Here is a 24,786-nt window from a genome sequence, read left to right as displayed (position 1 = left end):
CATGAGAGCCTGCTCTGACTCACATGGTCCTCCCCAGGTGTGTTCCGCTCAGAGGTTTGCAGCATCCCATTTATTTTTATTTTCCCCAGAATCCTTCAACTCAAGGGTTGTGCTAGGACAATAATTGTTCAAACAAGAAGCATATTACATCTCATATTCAGGCATTAATTAAAGCCATCCAAGATCTCACAAAGTTTGTCGTTGATTCAGAGCGAATGGGACCTGCAGATAATTAATGACTCTCAATGACAGTTCTTGAAAAATTGGTTTCTGGCAGCAATCAGCATATGCTGGATAGGTTTCTACTTTATAAGCCTGTTCTGTTCTTAAAGACACAAGAAACAGCGAAAGCAGGCTGTTCTTTTCAATATTAATTAGACCATTATTTATTTGGAAAAGAGAGTTTTTTGTTTTAGATACTTACATGTCAGCTGCTGAGAATTCCACCCTAAGTCACTTAATAGCCCATTAAGAAATTGTTGTGATGACTAATTATGTATTACAAATTCAGAATCTGTTTACTAGATAGCTTCAGTTTTATTAATTAATAAGATTACTGCTTAGATCCCAAGCCCATGATGCCTATTCTGGCATTGTCTTAAAATACAACATATGTGAAATATGATGCATCTTGCATTTTCCTATTAGAGTGCTTTAAGTTCCGTCTAAGGAATATGACTGCTCTGTGCTTCACTGTGGACAGATAATTATGTCTGATTGCAACTAACAACTAATAGCAAATACTAATGAAGGGCTTGATTTTACCTTTAGGAGCAATGGAGCTGTAGACATACTGTGCCTTTGCATATCTCTGTGCTACCAGTCAAAATAAATGGTGACAAGCCACGAGACAGCATGGCTAGCTTGAGTTAGCCAACTGATGAAATGAAGGCAACCCAGACCTCAGCTCAGGTGAGCTACTAGAGTACAAGTCCACCCAATGGACCTGAACTAAGGTTGAACCAGGGCTTGATGGTTCCTTTATCACCCGATCAAAAGAATACCTCCATTGCATACGTTTAGAGACTCTCCTGAACAAAAAGTCCCATCCTGCTGTGCTTTATCAGGGAGAATAGGTACTGATCGTCTACTGCTACTAAATTTGATATCAGATTGGATGTTAACCATGCTTAATTTCCTAGAAATTTATTCACAAGTTCAAATCCAAACCCTTCTCTCCCCACATAGCCATTCAAAGGCTTTTTTCAACTTTCATGCCAAGGCTAGATGCTATAGTACCCTGCTGAGATGCCACAGCTCCACTAGAGCACGCTACTGCAGCCCTGAGACAGCCAAGGTCTCTGCCCAAAGGAGCCCACAGTCTATGTAGTGCTCACCAGCCCCAGTGGGCTGACCTTGAGGAGAGCACTTTGGACTTTCTCTGTGTGGCAACAGCACCACATCTAATGAAAATCCATACTGGGAGGGTATGCAAAGGTTAGGCTCGATTAATTCTTTCCAGAGGTTCCTCCACAATGTCAACATTGATCTGCTTCCTAGTCGCACGGTTTTCTCTCGGCTGACAACCATATGCCAGTCAGAGCCCTGCTGTATTGTAAATTGTAACAGATATGGAGATGGGATCATTAAAATACCCAGAGAATACACAGCAGGTCATTGTTTTGCTGCTTTTGCTGAGAAAATCTCACCATCGCACTGAAGAGTAGATGTTATAGGCCAATCTTATGGCAAAAAAGTTAATCCTACAATGAAGTTGGATGAAATGCCTGAGGATGGGGATCAGTGTGTGGATCTCTGTGTTGTCTATGCTAAAAAATTGCTGCTTTATGAAGTAGGCTTGTACAAAAGTCAGTGAAATACACAGGGATTTTATTTCTAGCCATATCCATGGGAAAATAAAAACAGCCTAGTCTCTATGAGTGGTCAGTCTCAGGGCATCTGTCTCAAACTGCCCTCAGATGGTTTTTCATTAGGGATGGCTTAGGGCTAAATCATTTCATCTTACTAGAAGAAGGAAGCTCAGCCACAGCCTGTCTTCCTACATAACCGACAGGACTTTTTGGAATCACACCGAATTTCCATAACGCTGGACTCATGTAAACACTGCCTGTTGGCTCAGACCTGCAACATGGAACTGAGGCACGCACCAACCACACCTCAAATCCACTTCTTGTAGGCTTGGCTTGGGTCCGGGGACATGGTTTTATCCCCTTCACCATTCAACTATTTCTTGCCAGATTTAGTCGAGGTGCAAACACTCTTAATAGCCTCCGCTAATGGCCAGGGGCCTTCTCTTTATAAATACAGACTTGGGAGGTTTGGGCTCTGACAAAGCCTACTTAGCATCTCCAAGTAATGATGATCTGTTTTAACAGTGACCGTTATTATTAATAAAATCAACCAGCCAGGACTCTGTCATTCTGATGTACTTTTTAAAGCCAGCTTCACCATTACACAAAAGTCCAACTTACTGTTCATTTTCTACCCTTTTCAGTTTAAACTTGTCAGATTAAATTGTTACATGAAGAACAACAACAACAACAACGCAAACTGCTCAATAAAAGAGTTAAAAGAAGGAAAAATCAGAGAAGAAATAGATTATTTTTCCTTCAAAATGAAAGTTGTTTCACCCTTGCAAATAATCACCACATGACAAAGACAACACATGCACTGAAGATATATTGAGGCTCCTGCTGTCCTAAAGGTCACAAGCATACATGAAAGATCTCCTTGCCAGGGTAAGTGGTGCCTAAGAAAAATGCATTGAGAATTACTCACCTTTCCAAAAAGTTGCAGACAAATGAGTACGGCCTTTCAAAGGGGCGGCATGACCAGATGCCTTCCTTAAAATGCCTCTAAAGGCAACAGGAAAAAGAAGTCAAATTAAATCATCGATTCAGCAATATCTTTGCTACTCAACAAGCTGGCATTTCTAGAGAAACAAAGGTTGAAAACAATCCAGAAAGAGATGTCTGTGAAAAACTCTGAGTCCTTTCCATGTGCTAATCTATTCTTTTCGGTGCTTATGTCTCACCTGCACCGCACCTCTGCACATTTCCCAGCACCGCATTAAACAACGCGTGCACGTCACTGAACCTTCTGCTCCAGCACTAACTGCTTTGACTTCCACAAACACGGCGGCCAAAAAGACATCACAAAAGTACCTAACCTCATCTTGAGAGTGGGAGAGGGAGAATTATGAGAACGAGTTTAAAAGAACAGAAAGAGAGGAAGACAGAGAGATTTTTATTGCTCAAGGGGAAAAAAAGAGATTATAATTGAACTGCAGAAAATTCTCCACATCACAGGTAATGGTGCCTGGGTTACCTCTCTTTATCTGTGCAATAGAGATTAGCAAACGGGGTCATAAAGGGAAATTAAAGTCAAATAAATTCTGGGCCAGCACTCGGTAAGTACTGATTTCCTACCATTTAGAAAAAGGAACATCAGGGCAAATGAAGTGGCACAGCATAAGGCAGCAGCCAAGGGAGAGAGACACGCTGCCATAAACATGGGCTGGGGTGGGGACAGATGGCTCCTGCTCTGCAGCGTGCCTCTGGGGAGGCTTTCGGGAGGTTTCTTCCAGAAGTAAGGGACTGCTTAGTGTGGGTGCCAGCAGACTCAAGCCCCCAGCACCTGAGAAATTGAGATCTCGGGCAAGGTAGACATCAGAAGTGGCTCTGGAGATGTGAGATATTATCTGCTCTATGTTTTTTATTGCCCCTGTCCTGCAGGTTCCCATTTTTCCCAGAAAGATGGGTGGATGTAGAGCATCCACATGCCATGAGCACAGTACAGAACCTAACATCAGTGCCTCTCCCTGCACCTATCCTTCCTCCGACGGCTTCTGCTGAGGTCTTGGGGCTGGCACCGCTGCAGGTGAGGAGCGCTCACATCCAGCTCTGCTTCCACTGGTGGCAGTGATCGGGACAGAGCAAGAGCTGGGAGGCATTCAAGGTCCATCCAACAGAGATCTTCAGGCTCTATTTGAGTCTTTTTGGGACCGTGGGTCCTGCTCCTGTCTCAGTGCTTCACCCTCGCAGAGGAGAGCATCGGACACCAGCAGCTAGCACTGTCAGAGGTGACAAGAGGGTTTGGAGGTTATTACTCCAACATTTCCCAATCTGAGACCCCTTCAAAAGTTTGATTCTCCAAAAGTGCTGGGAAAACAAGATCTCTGGAAATTAGGTTTCTGAAGGTGTCTCAGATACAGAATAAATAAAACACATGGGGAGAAAAACAAGAAAACCAACCAACCAAAGGAAGAAAAAAGCAGCCCAAAGCAGGCATTATCACAAATCATTCTGAATCCATTGAAGGCTCTTTTCTGCTCTTTTTAGAAGTGACTGTTCCTGTTGTGATTGTTTTTTTTTCTTGGATTTCTTAAGTAATTTTTACTGACCTTCACAGAAGTTTTACAGCACTGCTAGCCGGTAAAATGCTCAGGCAGCTCGCTGAACGGAAGATGATGCCTGTGTTGAAGTATCTTCATTCTTTTCCTTGGAAGTGCCAAATTAAATCAGAATTCACCTTCCTCCCCCTTGCCTGGATGGGCAGGACATGGTGAAGAGGGGGACCGGTGTGGGGTTGGTTGTCAGAGGCTGTCAGCAGGGAAGAGAGCTGGGCAGCCCACCCCAGCCTGCCCGCTGCCCGTTACGCTGATGGCCAACAGGACCTTACATCTCCTTGGCAAGCTCCGAGCCTTGCAGCCTTGTGGGCAGCTGAGCACGAAGCCGGCCCAGCTGCTGATAGCTCACGAAGCTTTGCAGCAAGCAGCATCCTCGTCCCTCAGAGCAGGGCTGAAATATGTGTCAGGGTCGTCAGATTGTCTTCGGAGCGCGAAGAGCCTGGTTAGGTTCAAGTGGGCAAGAAAATCAGTCTTGCAAGAGAGAACTGGGACAACCTGGAGGAATAAAGTGGTGGGGGGTGAGCAGCAAAGATGGACAGAGATCAGAGGGAGAAATAAGCCCATCTGCGCTCTTCTCCACTCACCCCTTTCAAGGGAACGTGTTCCTGACCGTTCGTTCCTTCACTCCCTCCCTCCCCCGCCGCACATTCTCTCTTGACTTATTTGATGCTGTTTGAAATCAAGCACTTGGTTTACCCTTCTCAAGCGGAGCTGATCTCTCCCAGCATGATTCTGACTGCAGCGGGAGGCACAGCGGGATGCTGGATATGGAAACCTGGCATTAGTATCACTTTCAGATGACAGCAGATCAGAGAGCTGGACCTGGGAGCGAATTAATATAGGGCTAGGATTCACTCAGAGGGTTTGCTGCTGTCACACTCCTCTCGAGATGTGAGAGAGAATTAATGCGAGGGGCTGAGACTCCCTGTGAGCGCTGACGGCTGCCTGTCATCCGCAGGGCGCTGCGGGACCTGGGCACCAGGGGATGCGGGGAAAGGGTGTGCTGCAGGGCCTGCAGCTGTCCCAGAGGGCACAGGGGAAGTCACCTTGCTCCTGGTGACCTCTGGGGCTGCTGGTTAACTGTCTGATCTGAAATCCACCCAGGTGGATGGCCGAGGGTTGGTTTAACCTCCAGCACACAACCAGGCGGCCCAGGGTTGCTCCTATGTGGTCCCAAGGGATTCAGATCCTTCACGTGGGGCTGGTGCAGGTGAGAGTCTGATGGAAAACAGTAGCAATGCCCCAAATCTCCAGTCACCCAAGGGACCAGGCACCCTCAGAGCCACTGGGACCCACCTTTAAATGTGCTTGGAGAGACAGAACATTGAACCAAATGGGCACCCTTGTTGCCGCCCCTTGGTATGGGCAGGGACGGCGCATGCTTTTCACCAGGGAAGGAGAACAGCAACTAAACTACCCAGGTCTGGGAAACAGAAATTGGATCCATGAAAGGCAGCTGCTAGTTATCCAAACCCAGGGCCTTTTCCACAGACCACCATCTTTGAAAAAACAGCATCAGGTATCCTGGAACGATTTATCTCACACTTTGAATCACACAGGGGAACCTACAGCTTCCCTATGTGTGGTCTGCCAGGAAGGGTCGCAGAGCTCCTGTTTCAGTGAGGCTGCCCAGGCCTTCGGCTGTTGGCCTGAAGATTTTTGGGTGGCCACAATCAGCCCGTTTTTTTGGGTTTTATTTATTTATTTATTATTTTGTTTTTTATTTTCTGTGGTCCACAGAGCACCTCCCTTCTTCTGGTGAACCGGTGTGCCCAACAGCAGTGGCCAGGCATGTTTGTCACGGGCACAAACACTGAAAAGGGGCGCAGGAAAGAGGTGACACTGAAGTAGCCTGACCCACATTTTGGGGAGGTTAACAGTTATTTAGAACCACGCATCCCTGAGCCAGTGGCTCTGCAGGGCGGGAGGCAAAGGGAGGATTCGCTCCCTCTTTTCAAAGGGAGAGAGGGGTTTGGAGCCCGGAGCGTAAACACAGCTGAGGATTCTGAAAATAGACAATATCCTTCAAATGCAGCCTAGGGATGAGATCAACTCGTTGTACACACCCAATTTTTCGAGAAAACAAAACAAAACAAAAAAAAGGGAGGAAGTAGGCCCTTGGAAGCAAAATAAAGACAGAACAATGTAAAACTATGGATTGGAGGAGACAGCTTCAAATAATTACAGCGTGCGAGCCTCACGCTGGGTAGCAGCATATGCTGGAGGAGCCCTCGCTGGGGACGCAGGCTGCGCAGGCAGGAGGAGGGCTGGGAGCAGCGTCAGCTTCAAAGCAGCACACGCCACGCCGGGCTCCGAGCAGCTCCAGCTCCGGTGAGGTCAGCGCAACGATGCCAGAGATGAAAATACCCTTCTGCTTAAAACAAAATCCCTTCCTTCCACCGCCGGCGGCACGGGATGATAAGCAGCAGGCGAGGGACTAATTTTATAGCAGGTATTTGGGTCATGGGCTGCCGTTCAGGTGTACGTCACTCAGTGCTCCTGCTAGGAGCAGTGAGGGGGGCTCGGCTCTGCAGAGCCTCTTGGGGAGCTGAGAAATGGCATTTAAGTGCTTCACAGACCAGAGGGCTGGGATCAGCTCATCAGCACAGGGCATGGGGGGGTCTGCCGCTCAGTTTCTAGGGGTCAGCGTCACTGCATTTAGGTTGTAATTTCCCAGTGACATTGGTGAAAAGTTAGGAGCTAATGCTCGGTGTGAGAGTTTAAAATAGTTGAGTAAGAAGCTGTGCATTGCTCAGGCTGTGCTGGCACTGTGCTGTTTGGAAAGCAAGGCTGAGTTACGCCAGTGTTTTAGTGGCCAGCTTTGTGTTGTTGTCTGGGAAAGCCTGATAAATGTTATTGTGCCTTTGTTTCTGACACCCCCGTACCTTTTATTTTTAATTTAAAAAAAGATTTTAAACGATGCTTTTAAATGGAAAGATCTCAGTCTCTCTTCATAAAGATAAATAAACATCTTCATAAAAAAAAGAACATCCAGTTCTGTCTTGAACGTGCCCCGCCTACGTTTCACTTCCCTTTGAGGAGGACAGTGTACAGAATGCAACTATATGTTTTGTAGCTTTATGGTCCAATTTATGCTAAACAACGGGACCATCACTGTATGGATATGCCTGTGAGAGGCAAGACTTTGCTTAGGAGCAGCTCTCAGCCCAAGGAATTCTGCCTTTCACCTCCCTGTGAAGAGGCTGCCCGGGGAAAGGACGTGCCTGTAATTCCATAGTCCAGTGATTTCTAATCACAGAATCACAGAATCGTTAAGGTTGGAAAAGCCCTCGAAGATCATCTGGTCCAACCATCCCCCTACCACCAATGTCACCCACTAAGCCATGTCCCTCAGCACCATGTCCAACCTTTCCTTGAACACCCCCAGGGATGGTGACTCCACCACCTCCCTGGGCAACTGTCCCAATGCCTGACTGCTCTTTCTGAGAAGAAACGTCTCCTCATTTCCAGCCTGAACCTCCCCTGGCACAACCTGAGGCCATTCCCTCTGGTCCTATCACTGGTTACCTGTGAGAAGAGGCCGACCCCCTGCTCCCCACACCTTCCTTTCAGGGAGCTGGAGAGAGGTATCTGGAGTCTGTGATTCCTTGGACGCCTTCCGTTATTTTGGTAATGGATCCATGAGTGATAACCACAAAGATCGACTGCTGTGACAGCGCTGACATCTGCTACGCAGGGTCTATGCATGCCTTGGGGAGAAGTGTAGGGAGTCAATGCACTGCAAGATGTTAAAACCAGTGCTGTAGGCAGGCATGGTGTCTTCACCCTTTACACAATAAAAATACCATTAGCTCCCATAAGCACACATGCACCTTAAATACCCGTGTTTACTAACTCAACCCAATCATGCCCAAAATATCCACATAAATTTATCTGCTCTGGCTGGTTGTGGCAGCTTTCAAAAAGCAGAGAAAACAGCAAGCCCCACTAGAGGGCTTGCAAACTGCTCAGAGAAATGCTCTGTTAGCAGAAAAACTGTTCCCCACAAGAAACATTAATGATACATGGAGCAGCTTGTTAAGTTTGGATGTTCTGTAAAGTTCTCTGAAATGGCAAATGCCTGAGCATGCACCTCTTCCCAGCCTCCATCCCTCCCTTCCTCCCCCTGCTCCAATTCATCCTCCGTGCCCACAAAATGAGAAAAACGTCATTCATACAGAAAGCTCCTCAGCAATTCTGTTATCGATCCCCCAGCAGTTTCATTTCAATATCGACCAGATCCGTGATGATAATTGATGAGAGATGCAAGTGATGGAAGAGTGGAGAGAACAATGCTGAGCAGAACTTCCAGCAACAATGGTAGGCAGCCCCTCTGTGCCTCAGCTCCAACCCCCTTGGCATTTCAAAAGGGAAAAAAAAAAGAAATATATATATATATATTAATTATTATTTTTAAGAATAGCACACTAGAACTTTCAAGGTTCCAGTTTGTGTGAATGGTCAGAGTCAATCAGCATATTTGAGTGTCTTCATGTGAGAGAATAAAGAAAAACACGAGACAAAAGGTTAAAAGCTGAAGTCTTCAACTCAAAAAGCAAGAGGCTAGAGGAAGCAAAAGTTGCTCAGAGATGTTCAGGAGGAATAAGCAGCCCTGGAAAGCGCCATCAAATGGGGAATGCTGCAGCACAGCCACCACTTCGGTGCCCATGCAGAAGGACCACTCACTGAGGTACCCTCCTCACTAGTTTTAATACCCCAGCCAGCAAGGGAACTGTGGGTTTATATCCCTAACATTTACTCTCTAGCTGCTCAGTGATGGACTTTCAATATCACTGTCCTAAGACAGCCTAGGAGATAACAGCCCCCAGGGTGCATCAGGCACAGCACTGAGCCAAGAGGTCCCAGCAGGCACAACAGAGCCAAACACAGGCATACAAATGCAGACCACAGAATGGAGGTCACTGGATGTATCGGGCTTCTCATGCCTGCCTCTGCTGTGCAATTAAGCTTATAAACAAGGGAAAACATCCACATACAAAAAGGAGGGAAAAAAAGAAACAAAAGAAAACCTAATTATCTTGTCAGGGACAGCAGCGAGACGCTTTACATCTCCTGGTGGTAGACATGGTCCAGGGGTGGAATGCTGTCAGGTTCTGCCCCAGAGTGGCTGCTTTTCAGTGAGGTGATGTCTGTGTTTATCCTCCCGGGGGTGGGCTTTAAAATGAAAGCTGAGCTGCACTAAAAGCTCGTGGATGTCAAAAAGAGATGGTCAAATATACTTCTCCTCATGCTGTGCATCTCCCTACACTGAGCTCTGGAGTTCACTAGACCATTCAAAGAGCCTCTAACCCAGCAGAAGACTAACCTAGCCCCTCAAAAATACAAACAGATAACTTCTGGTTAGAGTGCAGAAAATGAGCTGTGGTTAGGGAAGTGCCTGCAGCCAGCAACCAGAGCCGGAATGGGGGAGCTGAGTTCTTCAGCAGCAAGGTGTCCCATTGATTCACCTCATTTCAATTTTTGCCATTCAAAAATACATATATATTTTTTTCTAACAACCTCCTCCTCACTTTTCATGCTCCCTTGGGACTGGGTGTCCCATTTCACCTTGGCTTCTTTTTCGTGTTATCATCCGTGTGGGGGAAAACAACCAAGTCACTTGGTAGCATTTCACACCCAGTTAGCAGCAGTAAGAATGACATTTGCAGGAGCCCTCAGACGGTGCTGTCACAGTTTTACTGGCTCTTTTCCGTAACCCACATGCAGGGATTAGTCCCTGGCTGGTGGAGCTGGCATTTCCAGGAGTGTTTCTGCAAGCTGGAGTTCTCTGCCTTCACCTCTTTGCCCAGACTCTGGTGCTGTAGGAAGGTTGCTCGTCGAGATCCAGGTGCTGGTGGGTTTCCCTAAAGATCCTGAAGATGTGGGCTATCTGCTATGATGCCCTGCAGCCCAGTTCAAGGGCTGCTTTGTATGTGAAATGAGATGTCCAAAATGTACAGCCAGCAAACAAGTCAGTCGTTTCTTCTTATGGGAATGTAAATTGCTTTGCCCTAAAAAAATACTATCACTTGTTGAAGACGCTACATCTAAAACAGACTTTTTTAATGATGTCCCATACAGCTAAAGTGCTATGCAGCTGAATTTACACAGATCTCCATCTCTCCCAGTCCCCAGTTACCCACTGGGTTCAGGAAGCATAAAATGAATGATGCCAAATTAATTATCCTGACCCCTGGATCTAGAGGCAGCTCCTGCCTGAAAATATCCCCCTTCCCTCCCACCCACCACCCTGTCAGTCTTTTCAAGCATAAACTGGAATTTAGCCCATTCCCAAACTGGGCCATGTGTTTGATGTGGACCTTAGGCTTGAAGGATCTCAGAATCCAACCTCTGAGATGAACTCCCCTCAAAGCTAAAAATCTCTCCGGGAGCAGGGGAACAAGCACATTGTGAGGCTTTATACAGTTAGCTTTGCACAGATGGGTACACCCTGAGCTCCTAGTGGCTGCTATCAGAAATTGCATTGAAACGACCCATAAATAGGAGCAGGGTAATTGCAATGTATATTCTAATAACTGCAGCTATAATAACACCCCCTCCTGCCCACTTTACTCTTTAGGGGTGATCTGCCAAAATGAGAAACAAAATTACTGTGTCTGTTCAGCAAATTCTTACTGACAAAATCTTTAAGAGTTGACAAGAGTAATATACTGAAAATTAGTTTAGAAGTGTTTCAAGTTTCAAAAAATCAATCAAAATCAAATTAAGTTCTGAAGACGCTGTCTGTAGAGTTTAAGGAAAATAGAGATCAGCTGCAGCAATGTGGGATTGTGGGCTCAGCTTCTGAGCAGGAGGGTTAGGGCTGCTCTGCCACCTCTTCTGGCCTGGGGAGGAGAGCTACAGCTGGTCCCAGGGCTCTGCTGGTGTCCTGGCTGACCTGGTGAGCTTGGGCACTGAGAAGAAACCCAGCCTGAGCAACCCACAACAGGGTCCTCAGCACTGCAATTCCCCCATCTGAAGGCTATGCCCTAACCAGGGAGACATAAATTGGGGGTTAGAGGTATGAGGAAGGTTTTCTCCCCTGCTTCCTGATCATATCTCTCAAAATATGCTCATCCCAATGCTGGATAGGAAAAAAATTAAAGGTTGAAGCTCATAAAGATTCTCACCAAGGAGGAAAACCAGTTCCTAATCCAGATCTACCACAAATGCTGTCAGGGCATTTCCAAACTAGGAACAGGGCACCCTTAAATCCCATGAAGTGTTGCTCATAGACTCTGTTCCCTTCTCGTCTGTGTGATCCCAAATAGCCCAGGCCTATACTAGCCCCAGTGTCACCAGAGAAGCCCGGGACTCATTCTCTTCTTGAGAATATGAGAAAAACTGCACGCAAGTTTGTCCTGCTTCCGAATGGTCTTTCTGGGAAGCAGAGTGCACGGCGTGCTCAGATATGCTGTCTTTTTGCCCTTCATCCATATGGTGCCCTGACCCCATCTTGGCCCAGCATATCCAAGAGCTACTGACCTACAAATCCTCAGCCATCTGCTTTGCGATTCAGGCTCAGCCCAGCTATTCCTGCTTGCTGTTTCAGCACTTGCTCCGGGTGGATGGGGTTGCTTTAGGTTTCCAATTATGTCTTCCTTAATTATATTCCTCCTTGGGGTCCTAGAGGCCCTGGAAATTTTCCCCCACTCTGTCTTTTCCCAAAACTGTGAGTCAACAGTTCAATTATAGTCTCTTTATACAGGCATGAGAATTTGTTTCTTGGGCAAAGTTCCTTGATAAGATGATATGCTACATAAATGTCTCTAGCAAAACACATTTCACAGTGAATTTATCTCTGCACAACTTCTCTGCCTTATAGCACCTTATCATTCCAAGACGTCTCAAGGCACTTTCCAAAAGGTGTGCAATAATAATACTTCACAGTTATACACAGCCTTTCATGGGAATATCTCAGAGTGCTGGATGGAGAAAAGCACTCAGCTCCATCAAACAGCTGGGAGTGCTGAGGGAAGGGAGGTGGAATTCAATTGCCCAAATGAATTGGGAAAATGCAGGGCTTGTGGTGGTGCCCAGGACCCCACAGAATGCCTTTTTTGCTCCTATTGTGCTTCTCATGAGTTCATTGCCTGCCACACTGCTCCCAGGGACCAGCCACGCTGCAGAGAGGAGATGTGGCTTTGTCCTCTGGTCCCTTTGGGATGGGGACTCCATTCTGCCTCTGTCCCATTCACCCCACACCCAACGTGCCTTATGCAAGAAATAAAACACCCTGGGACTGGAAGTGGTAGAAGATTTGCAACATGCCTCGTGGCTGTTCCTGAAATGAAGGTGTCTGTGCTCAGCTGAGGATCTTGGCCTGGAGCAGAGATGAGTGAAGACCCTGTTTTCTATGTGGGACAGAGCTCTGAATGCTGTTGTAGGAATGAGATTTCCTAGAACTACCCAGAAGTGCACAGCAGATAGGTCCCTTTGCCTCTTTAGAGGTTCTTCCACAGATTCTTTCAGTTCTTTAATGGTGACCCTAAACCTTGGATTATAAATGCACTTCAGACCACATTTGCGCCTTCCTGAGATACTGTCTCCAGCTCCTGTGCTCTGCTTGCGAATGACTCCACCTTCTCCCACCCTCCTGCTCGACGATTTTCCTTCCTCTGTTGCTTTTCCTGGTTTGCTTGAGACTGACCTACAATTAGGAAAGCTACCTGATGAGAGCCATCTTCATCCTGGGGACATGGTGCAGCTGGATTCTCAATGGGTTGCTGGATTTGGTGAGCCATAGAGCTTGAACCTGCTCCCTCCCATGGACACAGGCACCGCCACACATATTCAGTCCCCATCAGAAGCACCTTCTATACCTGAAGTCAGGGGCTGGAGTGATATCAGGGCTGTTTTCTTGAGAGAAGCACCTACTGCAGTCCCCAGGGAGAATAGGCACTGGGGGCACTCTCCTCCACTGCTGTGAGAGACTGGCCAAGCACTTTGTGTTTTGGTTCCTACTCTGGCTGGATGACAAGTGCCTGAAAAGCAGGAAAGCCATGAATAACAATGAGCATTTGCCTCCTCAGGGCTGAACTTCCAGCCAAATTATCAGTTTTCTTCCAGTATGTGATGGGAACCAGGCCAAGAGCAATGCACTGGGGTCCTGGTTATTTTTAAGGGTGTCTGATGGCTACTTAGAAAGCTCCTAAATAACTTACCTTTTGGAGGCACAGCATCCTGGATGGCTATGCCACATTTAATCTAGTTCATACTCCTGGCATTGACCACCCCCTTCCCAGCCACACATCTACCCCTGGCGTCTGCTATGCATTGAGCTGCCACATACCCCATCAGCGCAGTGTCCTTGGCTCCAGCTGTGCCCGTCACCTTCCTCTGCATTTTATCACATTCAGCAACCCCTCCTCTCCCTCTCCCTCCCAGCAGAGCTTATATCATCAAAAAATCACTTTGGCACCTTCACTGTCAGCAAGCGGCTGTTTATCTGCTATATCATTGGAAAGATCTCCAAAGCCAGGCTTGGAAAACAGCCCTTTGGGTTTTTTTGATGCAGGATCATCTGAAAGGAGGATGAGAAGTGGTGAGAATATGTCTTCCTTGTACGGATCAATATGACTTTAGCCTTTCTGCCTGTCCACTGCCTTTGCTCACGTATTTCTCCTTCCCTCCCCCTTTGCTTCCCCTTGCTGCTTTTTCGCATTTCCAGCGCTCCTGACACGTGGCCCTCCTGATCCTGTGTGCATCAGGGCACAATTTCTGCCTGGCTGGAGCATGTCCATTTGGCCCAGGGAAATGCTTCCAAGTCAGCCAACTCACCCCACAGATTTCAGATACTTTTCACCTCCTCCTCGCCCCACGCTCTTTAGCAGCCCCAGTTTTCTGCACTACGGAGAACTCCGCTTCCAGCTGTTGAAAGCCACTAAATGAATTTTCCATCTCTTCCCTTCCTTCTCCCCTTTTGGGACAGAAACAATCGTGTCCTTCTCTCGTGCACCCTTCACCTCCGTGAGTGGCAGATTTACTCCTGCCCAGCTTCCTGGCAGCTGCTGCAGCTGCAGCGTGGAGCGGGGCCGCCGGTGCCTTCCAGTCCCGCTCCCGCTGTGCTGCTTTCTGAAGACCCAAGGTCAAGACGAGAGCAGCAGGCTCACTTCTGAGCAATGGTTTTCTCCAGGAGAGCTTGATAATAAACCAATGTTATGTTATACACAGGGAAACTGAGGCACCGTTTGGTGGAAGGACCCGGACCTGGTGGCACAAGACAGGAGCAGGTGTCTCAGGCCACCTACCATCCTCTGGCTTAAACATTAGAGGTGTTGGTACTAACGGGGGAGAAATGCTGAGATATGGTGAGCAGGCAGCTCGTGAGGAGTGATCTGGGCTGCTCCTCCTGCCAGGTACCCACCATGTGTATGGAGAGCAACCACTGCCCTGCAGGCCTCAGCCCGCCATGTAGCACCAGTGCCAAATTCATTCCCAAAGAAAAGGAAAAGACAGGGTTCTTCCCCCGATCAAAACCCAGCAGCAAACTCCATCCTGTTAATCATAACCAGAGACAGGGAAGCACTTCTCTCTTCTCAGATGGAGCTAGGAGGGGGAGACAGGTTGTTACTGTAATAGCAGGAAAGACGCCCACCACTGTGCTAAATGATATATTTATATGCACGTCTGTAATGAGAGACTGTTCTTGTTCCCAGAGCACCGACAGCCTGAAGGAGAAATGAAAGCACTTTCTCCAAGGTCACCGAGTAGCAGCGCCTATGTCCTGGTTTCAGAAAGTGCGGGGAAGGATTTACCCACGGCCCCTCTCCTCCACCTCTGCAGGTGCTGTGTGCTTATAGCTGCCTCCCCAGCCCTTTGATCAGCTCATCTGGGCTCCGAGGGCTGGCACGTAGTCATCTGAATGGACAGGGACCAGGACCAGTGCACACACAAGCTGGTCCTTCATCCTGCAAGAGGGGAGTTGCAAAAAGCCTTGCTGCAAAATTAAACAAGGAGCAAGAGGGATTCTGAGAGCTGAAAGGCAATTTAAAATCTCACATTAAAAAAATAAATAATACAAAAACCAGAGCTGATGTGTTTTGTCCACGTCCAGCCAAGCACCAGGTGTTGTCAGAGATTAGACGCTTTTGCAGATAAAAGCAGGTAATAGGGCCCTACCAGATAAGGACAATGGGAGGAGAAGAGAAAGGAGGAAGGGGAAAAGCCAGAGGTGAGGAGGAGGTGAAAGGACAGATCGCAGCACAGATAGCAGCAGATGAGACAGACAGAGTGCCAGATCCACCAGGGCTGTGGGAAAACAGGGCCTTGGAGCCAGGAGCCGAGCGCAGGCACTTGTTACCTGCAGGGCAGAGCCGTGGTCACCTCGCTGGCGCTGGGGGGGCTGTGCCTTTGTGCCCCTCACTGCTGCTGCAGCATGGGATGCTCACAGCATCCCCAGAAATTCAGGGTTTCTGCTGTCCTGACAAAGTAATGTGAGCTGATTCTGGGTGGTCACCCTTCTGGGTGCCCCAGCACACTGGCCACACTGGGACTGCTGGATGTGATGGCTGCTGAAAGCATCCAGTGAGGTGTGCCTGGGCTGGAGAAACCCATCTCACCGCTGAGCAACAGCCATCATTCAAGGGCGTTATCCTGCAGGGAATGCAGCAGAGTTCCCTCAGGCAGGATGGCTCAGGCCCTGTAAGTCAGCCGTGATCTGAAGAGGTCCCAGCGCTCCTCCAGCTCCCCGTCTGCTCCCTGCTCCCCTTTCTCCTCTCTGCCCCAGCTCATTCTGCACAGAATAAACGTGCTGGTGTGCAGCGCTGGGCACGATGCTGTGAAACCACCCCGAGCCTCAGAGGCGGTGATGAGCACCCAAGGGCAGCTGAAATGCCTGGGGGATTTGCTGTAGGTATGAGCACGGGCAGTGCTGCAGGACTGCTGCCCTGCAGAGAGGCCCTCGTCTGTGTGTTTGAGATGCTCTGCGTACAGCTGAAATATTTCTGATACATCGCCCACTGCTCCCTGGGCTGTCTGGTGTTGTAGCCCCCTGCCACACGCCCCCTGCTCCAGGGCGTCCCTGCAGGAGGGGGCTGAACCCTCTGCAGACAGGGTCTTGGCCCTCTTTCTCTGTTAACCCCACAGCCAAAGCTTCCCCAAGCTGCGAGCACAGGGAGCAAAGCAGGACCTTGCATCGGAGGGGGCCCAGACTTGCAATAAACAAGCTCTCAGCCTCCTCACTGCATACGATGCTCTGGTACAGGTGGCTCATTCCACTGCTGTTAATTATGCTTCGTGAGAGGAAGGGGCATGTTCAGGTTGGATATTTTTCTCCGCGTTTCAACCCTAGAGGACTGAATTCCTCGTTCACCCAGCTGCCAGCTCCTCTTCCTCACTGCAACAGGCTCCCTTGAACTCCCACTGAAGGATTCGGCACCTTAAACTATTTGTGATCGGCCTGAACAACTTCAATGTCCAACCCAGAGTGATGCATGGGGATCTTGCCTCTCCCTTGGACTGGGTGCAAGCCCAGCACCTCCTGCTGCTCCCCAGCATGGCTCAGGATCAGGATACATGCCCTGGTTCAGGACTACGCCTGCCATTCCCCTGCATGCAGCCGCGACTGCCCGGGAGTGTGCTCTCTCCCTGATAAATACCCACCACTTTCTGTGATTTATCTTCTGCTTGAGTAGCCTGATAATTCCCAAATCTACTATTCTTCCTCATAAATGTGGAGTCCTCCTCGTTTACCAGCCTCCTTGTTGACAACTTAATATCAGGGGCTCCGAGGAAGATATTGAAAACCTGGAAAGGTCTCGAAAACCTGGAGTCTGGCAGCAAGCTGAACGCTGTGCCAGCAGCCACAGTGGAGAAAATTGCTTTCAGAGGAGGCTTACAACCCAGTCCTGGCCATTCATGGCCAATAAATCTCCTTTTGCAGTTTTTAAGGAGCTGACACTGATGCCTGTGCCCCAATAAACTTTATAACTTTCTTTCCAGCCTTTTTGGTGGCAAGAAGGGCTCAGCAGTTTGAATTTGAAGGGTGCTTTGCCTGATGCTGAGCCCCCATTGGAACCTCACCACAATCCAGCCCCAGCAGAGACAGTGTGGGGTACAGGAGTGTGGTATTGCTCAGCAAGAGGGACCCCAAAACACATCCAAAGCAGCACTGCTCTTGTTGCTTATTTCATCAAACCTCAGTATCCTGGATCTGACTCCATACCACAGCAACTTTTCCTCTTTTCCCCCACCAATTGGCATGCAGAGGGGAATAAAAAAACAAGCCTCAAATTAATCCAGGTCCTGGCACCATGATAAAAGGGGAGGCAGAGAGGAAAATGCCTTTGGGAATTGTCATTAACCCTCCAAACTTACCAAGGGGCAAGCACCACTCCGATCCCACCTGCCCCCCGTGTGCAGCTGGGGTCACGCTGCAGGCTGCAGGCGACCTTCCCCTGCCCGTGCTCACATGCTTGCCTCTGCTTGGGAAAGGCAGAGCCCATCGGCACGTGCAGCATTTGACAGGAGACCCAGGTTATTGATTCACAGCTCCACTTCCCCAAACTTTTCTGGAGGAAAGCGGGGCTGCTTTGCATAAGGCAGGCATATGTTGCAGCTTTGGCACAAGGAGAGCCAGTTGGCTTTTCCTTGCCAGACTTTTCCCACCCTCCTCTGATACCATCTGCCTCTGCAAAACGCTGAAACTCCCATCTGTCAATTTTACTGTAAACACACAATTACCCAGGCTGCTGGGGAAGGAAAGCAGCTCAGCCAGGCCTTGGCCACTCGTGGAAGGGGCCAAGCTAGGACGTGAGGACCTCTCGCTCTGCCACCGGGCAGCTGGCTGGAGGGAGCTCTGCGCTGGTGGCTCTCTCCTCCCAGCAGCATCCTGGACCTCCACATCAGGGGGCAAGTGTGGTGTTCAGCTGGAGCCCAGCCATTTGCAGCACCGAGGTCATCGCAGCCAATTTCTGATGTTCCCACTTTCCTTCTTTTCTGCTGTGTCCCACCAGGGAGGACAGCCCACGCCTGCCACCTGGGATCCCTGCCCACATCCCCACTGCACCAAATCTCAGCCCTGCAAACCTCCCTCTGACAAGAGGTCACCACAAAAGCAACATCAGTGCTGGAGAAAAAGCCTTCCCTTGCCCATCCATGTCAGCAATGTATTTGCTATGTACCCTGCCAGACCCCTGCCCAGGGCTTTCATCATAGCAATGCCCAGATCCTGCAAGCTCGGATGCCAGATCTGAGGGCCATTTGCTGCTTTCTCCCTGGAAATCTTCCTCTTTCTGTCCAGGGTCAGCTTCCTCTGACCACAGCAGGCATCAAAGTGCTAAGAGCAGCACGTGGCAGGAGCTGAATCCTGCTAGCCCAGCCATCAGAGGCTTGTCCATGTCAGAAACGTCCCCACCAGTGCTCTGGGTCACTCTCATCCCTTCCAGGGGCAGCGAAGCCGAAAGAGAGTCTGAGCGGAGACTGACTGCAGGATGAATGTGAGGGCTGGGGGAAGAGAGGATGCTGCAGATATCTATGGGCCAGGGGCTGAGTTTGGGGGATGGGAGGCAGCCCCATGTTGTTTTATTAAATCTCTCTCCCCGTGCAGTGCCTGCAGCCCAGACACTGTCCCTACCAGCCGTTTCGTTGAGCTGGGAAGCTGGAGGGGGCCGTGGGGTGGTGGAGGAGCTGGCAGATGGCATGTGTTCCCGGAGATAACACGGGGCTAGTTCAGAGGTTACTAATTGGGTTTCTGCTTGCCTTTCATATTCAATGCGAGTCGAAATGAGAACATGCAGCCCAACACATGCAGCGTCCTCCTTCCCCGAGGATGCTCCTGGTCTCCCAGCCTCACCTAAAGCCTGAATCATGGAGCTGTTTGCCAGTCCTTTGTGAGCTAAAGCCACAGGGAGATGGGAAAAACAGCCAGGAGAAGCAATTAATGCAATTCTGAGCCTGGGGAGACCCTTGGGCCCACCACCCGTGCACAAGCAATGCTGTTGGCTCGCTGCGGGTTCGTGCAGCCAGCAGGGAGCACCTCGCCACGTGCAGGTGAGTGGCAGCAAGGCCACGGTGCAGAAAGGGCACCGAGTGTGCAGGAGGCCAAATTAATCAGCTCTGCCCTCAGGCAGCCCGCGTAGGTTTGCTCCCCATGTCCCATGTGTGGTGCCACGCATCTCCCTGCGGTGGCTGCCCTGCTGTGCTCATCTTCTCTTTGCTTGTGTCCCCTTCCCACTGTGGCATGGAGCAGAGTTAGAATGATCTAGGGTGGAAAAAAACCTTCAAGATCAGCAGGTCTAAGACTTTCAGGGCAACACCTGATGGCAGAGCCACAAAGGGGGGTCCAAGCACAGCACATCTGAGCAGAGAGCATGGCCCTGTTGTTAGCAGTGCCCACCCCCAGCCCTGGTGCAGAGCCACCCATGGTGGCCTGGCTCGAGGAAAACAACCCACCAACCTCTGAAGGTAGCAGCACACTGGTAAGTCTCAAAACATTCTTCAACGTTTGGTGATGAGACGCGATCTTGCAGTCAGAGGCAGGGAGAGGCTCAGGAACAGAGCGCAGGAAGTGCGCACACAGCCTCGTAGGGGGGAGGAGGAAGAGAAAAACAGAAAGCACTTCAGAAAGGAAAAGAAAAAGAAAACCAACTCCTTTTCAAAGCTTTTTGCAAATATTGCTTTTTCTCCCCTCCCTCATTTTCCAACAAGCTGCAATCAGCATTCAATATTGCCACTCAGCTCCCAATTTCACAGGGGCTAGGTATCCACAGTGCTCTGTAAATGAAATAAATAAATACATCTGGCCACGTATCGCAGGGGTTTAGCTGGGAGCTGAGCTTCTTTGAAAATCTGGTCAATCACAGTGACATTGATTTCAGGACAATTACTCCTGATTTACACTGGTGTAAATGAATGGAGAGGCATTAAACTGCTGACTGGGGAGTCCGTACGCAGGCAGAGCTCATTAGGAATCCGAGTTCCCATTCTCTGAAAGATTGAGATCAGCTTCCCCATCCAAATCAGGACCAAAAATGGCCTGTTTTTCTTAAAATGGAACTAAAAATGGGTGAAAAAAAAAAGGCACTTGGGTTCAATAAAAACTAACATTTATCAGTTTGACTCTCTGAAATGTTATTCTTATCTAACAAACACGGGTAAGCCAAGTTTTCCCAGTGTCATAACGAAACAATTGGCTTTGAGCTTTCTTTTTGCCCAAATAAAACCTAATTGGGGCTGGGGAAGACAGAAACCTGTTTTTCACTGTACACCAAACCTGCATATCCACACACAAACCCATTTGCCCCCTGCATTTCCCACTGTGTGCCGGGGAGTTGTCCGGCCCCTGCTCCATCACTGTGGTGTGAGCAGGCAGCTGAGACAAATGCACCCCTAGCAGGGTGGAGAGGGGGAAAGGGGAAAGCAGAAATGCCAGGAACACTTAAAAGCTAATATTTAGGGGTATAGGGTCTTTGCACCGTGAGGACAGCCATGGAGGGGATCACGTTTTTATCTGTGCTCTTTGCCGGGAAGGAGAGGAGGGGAAGAGGCTAAAGCTCTTTGAGGGCCCCTCCCTTAGTTTTTAAAATACTTTTTACCTGGATGCATGCCCCGGACATAAATCACTGTTGCTCAGGATAAATGGAAGCCCGTAAGTGCCACGCACGCTAATGACAACATTCATCACACACTGAACCGCTCCATATTGCAGCAGTCTCCGGGATGCCCGAGGACATATGGACCCAGCGTGCTCCAGCAGCCCCCGCTCCCCCCGTTCTCCTCACCACTGCCAGCCCTGCAAAAGCCAAGGCGACCTCCAGGTGCTCCTGCACTGGTTCCTTGGGGGAAAAAAATAAAGTGCACAAAATAGCTTCATTCAAAGCACCGTCTCACAGCACTTTCCCATTCTCCTGAGCAGGTTTCACGCTGGATTCCCAAAATACAGGTCTGCACCCCACAGGACAAAAAAGAACCCTCCATCAGAAGTCACCCGTCAGCAGCATGGGACATATCCTCTGAAGCAACCAAATTCCCCAGTGGCTTGCTGGTGATCCTGCTCTCCTACAAAGTGAAATGAATTGGCTTAACCATCAAGGAAATCGGCACAAAGCTCTAGGAAGGGGTTTGAGCTATAGGAGCTGCTCCAGAGCAGCACTGGGCTGATATCAGGCAGAGAGTCAATAGCTGCAGCTCAGCTGATGGATGGGGATGGGATCGTGTCTTTGTCCCTCTAGGCACTCAAACACCTCCCATGGGACAGGGCAGTTTAGCAAAATAAAGTTTTCGTAATTCTGTACCGGTACTGAGGGGACGTTCAGAGCCTTGTAGGTCCAATTTGGGACAAAATTCCAACCCCAGAAATAGTGATTTAAAAGCAGAAGGGAAAAAAGGCACTGTCTCTGAAGGCACAGCTCGGGGGGTTCTTGCGTGTGAAATGCATTCGATGTTGCTTGCACGGCAAGTCTGAAGGGGACCACTAGGTTAGGGGATCCACCATTTCACAGCACAGCCTGAATGGTCAAATAGGTCACTCTGTAATTACTTATATTTATTGAGAAATGTATTTTAAATGAGATTTTCTATTTTTATTTTTTTTTCTGCAGACATGTTTCAGGTTCAAGAGTAAATGTTCTCAAGGTGCAAAAGCTGGTCAGAAGTCAGAAGGACCAGAAACCCTGCAGGGTATGGGAAGCTAAGGTAATATCCACTGCATGATTCACAGCAGGAATCTAAAACTGGGTCTGTCTCACACCCCTGACTGAGCTGATTTCTTGCCAGACCAAACTCTTTCCCTCTAAAATATCTGAAAGAACAAATTCTTATTTCAACTCTGGATATATTTTAAAAAAAAGAAAAAAAAAAATAAAAGAGCAGGGTAGCCTTCTCATTTCCTGGCTTTGAGCTTTAAGGACAAGGTGAGAGAGCAATTTCCTCCATTTCCTAATTTAGCTAAGTAAGTTGCATAACTTGGGTTCAATTTAAAAACAGAACATACAGCTATATCCACAAATGACATGGTTTGCATTGGAAAGAAAAAATGAAATAAATGCACTACTCAAATAATGAGCAGTTAGAGATTTTGTTTGCTTGCTTGCTTGTTTTCTTAAAACCTATCAGAAAGTTAATTTTGTGTTTGAGCTAAAGCAATTGTTTATGAAGATGTTGATTATAGTCATCTTGCTGCTTTCCCATGGGCGTTGAGGGAGGAATATCAGCACAGACTGAAGGGGAATGTGGCATTACCCAAGTGAAAATCAGCATTAGTTTTGGACAGTGTTCTGAATACCTCAAAATATTCATGAGCAGGAACATTCACTCAAATGGAAATAAATAAAAGTTTATTGAAATATGAAACTGCAAATAGAAATGGCTGTTTTAGCCCTTCTCAGCAATTATGCAGGAGACATTCATTTCCTAGCTTTTATATGCAACTAAAAAGATGCTTTAAAGTAATTTTATAATTTATTTACTCAGGGAAAGCCCAGCTCAGATGCAGCAGCTGTTTTATTTTTCCTCCTCTCTCCAAACCCCAGTGCAGAAGACTCTGCTCGTTCCTTACCCAGTTTCTAGTTAGGAGTTAGGAGAGAGGCAGATGGTGCTCCTCAGGTCACTGTGGTGGCCAGAACTGACCCCAGACCCCCTTTTCCAAGGCTATTTCATTTCATTTTTCCCTTAGAGTCATCTAACCCAGGAGAACACCAGGAGGGGGCTATGCTTGAGGAGAGCTGGGATGGCAGGACGGGGTCTTTTGGAGCAGAGCTGAAGGAGGGAGGAACAAAATGGGGCTGACAGGACAAGATCAGGGATGACAGGCCACCATTAGCCAAGTGTTGGGCTGAAGCATCCTGGAGTTTGTGTCATGTCTGGCTGGGGGAGATCGCAGCTTAAACAGGCAGAGGCAAGCAAGAGGAAACAAAGGCATGAAGCAATGCTACAGGCTGGTCTGGGACCCTGCACATCACTGGTAGAGCTTAAAAAGTGACCTAGAAATCCTAATGCAGCAACTGCAGCTTCCACTGGACATCTCACAGCAAGGAGCTGTAACAGCCATGTACTGCCTGGGGAACAACACCAAAAATCCACCTTCAGAGCAGTCAGGGGGGCAGGCTGGCTCCTGTTCCCTTGCACTGATCCTGGGCCATGCTGCTGCTCCAAGCCAGAGATTTGGCTTTCAGAGGAGGAGCTGTTGTGATACACATCCTATTTCGTCAGGACTGCTGCTCAGGGAGAGGTTAGAGAAGTAGAGGTGCAACATAAGGGCTCTCCAGGTCTGAGCCCAGCTGCACAGCACAGATAGTTTTTAAATATAAATATATATACATGCCTACCATGTACCTTCATCTTGTTAGACTGAGCCAAGTCAAGCTGAGTTCTCAAGACACTTAATTTCATAATTCCCTTATTTCATGGGTGAATTTCATGTGTAGAAAAGCAAAGAATTAGTGGAATGAGTGTGCTTTGCAGGTATAAGACCGAATGAGGTCAGGACGGAGGACACCTTCTTCCATGAAAAATTTCAAGTTGCATTTTACATTTTTTATGGGGAAAAAAAAGCTTCATTCCTTCATCCTGGAAGGTCAAATACTTTATTAAAAAGTCAGGAAAATAATTTCTTAGTAGAGGAATTATTTTTATGTTCTTCAAGGAAAGTTTAACAACTTCTCAGCCATACTCTTCTCCCGTCCCTCTGAGTCACCTGTTTGAGGACTAGAGTCCATGTGTATGTACCCTGTGTGCAGAAGGGAAACCTCTCCAAAGAGATCTGGGCTTGCTATTTGCTTAGTGAGCCCAACAGACATACCAAAGGTGGCCTCGCAGCTGCTTAGCAGGAGCAAACATGGCAAAGGTTAAGGTGTAGATATTTGCTCCTGCCCCTGGTGGAGGAATCCTGCTCCCATGCTCACCTCCGCCTGCATCCCTCTGGTCTGTTTGTGGCAATAAAAATGGCGATGAAGTGTGGTGTGAAATGGCTGCCAAGCTGGAAAAAAAAAAAAAAAATCCAGCTGGCTATGCTCAGTGCAAATTTCAAACAAGCAGCCTTTCAGATCTGCTAATATTTCAGGGACCATTAATCACACACCCAGCTCGCTGCTACAGCAGGTGATTACAGGTTAATAAAAGGGGCTTGAAGTCAAACCTAAAAGAGAAGTGCGATGACAAGCGAGCGCTCCCCTTCCTCCTCGAGTGGCAGGAGCTGAGCAGCCTGCCCGGGGCAGAGCAGGGAGCTTCACTGCTCGCATGTGCCCCTCTGGCCACCAGAGCACTGCTCCCGTCCCCTCCTGGTAGTGGATGGAGCAGTCACTGCCCTGAGCACCCTTTGCTCCTCTCTGTGCTCTCAAACCTCCGTGCATCAAAAAAGAGCACTGAGGCTTCCTCTTCTACCTCCACAGGTGTTTCATATGTCCTGTTGGTGTTTCTCAGCCTTACCAGGGTCATCTCCCCCCACCCAGGAGATCTTTCCAGCACTCTGCATCCTCAAT

At 48.5% G+C, this 24,786-nt stretch overlaps 1 long non-coding RNA gene across 1 annotated transcript; it reads right to left on the bottom strand.

The window, feature by feature from the left end:
- Positions 1–8,817: 8,817 nt before the first annotated feature.
- LOC121057510 lies at positions 8,818–19,850 on the bottom strand. Its single transcript, XR_005813820.1, has 3 exons — positions 19,767–19,850; positions 13,791–15,279; positions 8,818–13,353 (listed from the first exon to the last, which is right to left on the bottom strand). It is a non-coding gene; the product is annotated as an uncharacterized LOC121057510 (long non-coding RNA).
- Between the last annotated feature and the right edge of the window lie 4,936 nt (positions 19,851–24,786).

This window comes from Cygnus olor, chromosome 19, assembly GCF_009769625.2.
Source record: "Cygnus olor isolate bCygOlo1 chromosome 19, bCygOlo1.pri.v2, whole genome shotgun sequence".
Classification (NCBI taxonomy): Eukaryota; Metazoa; Chordata; class Aves; order Anseriformes; family Anatidae; genus Cygnus; species Cygnus olor.
The sequence above is the reverse complement of the archived record's forward strand: the minus strand, read 5'-3'. Positions and strand labels throughout refer to the sequence as shown.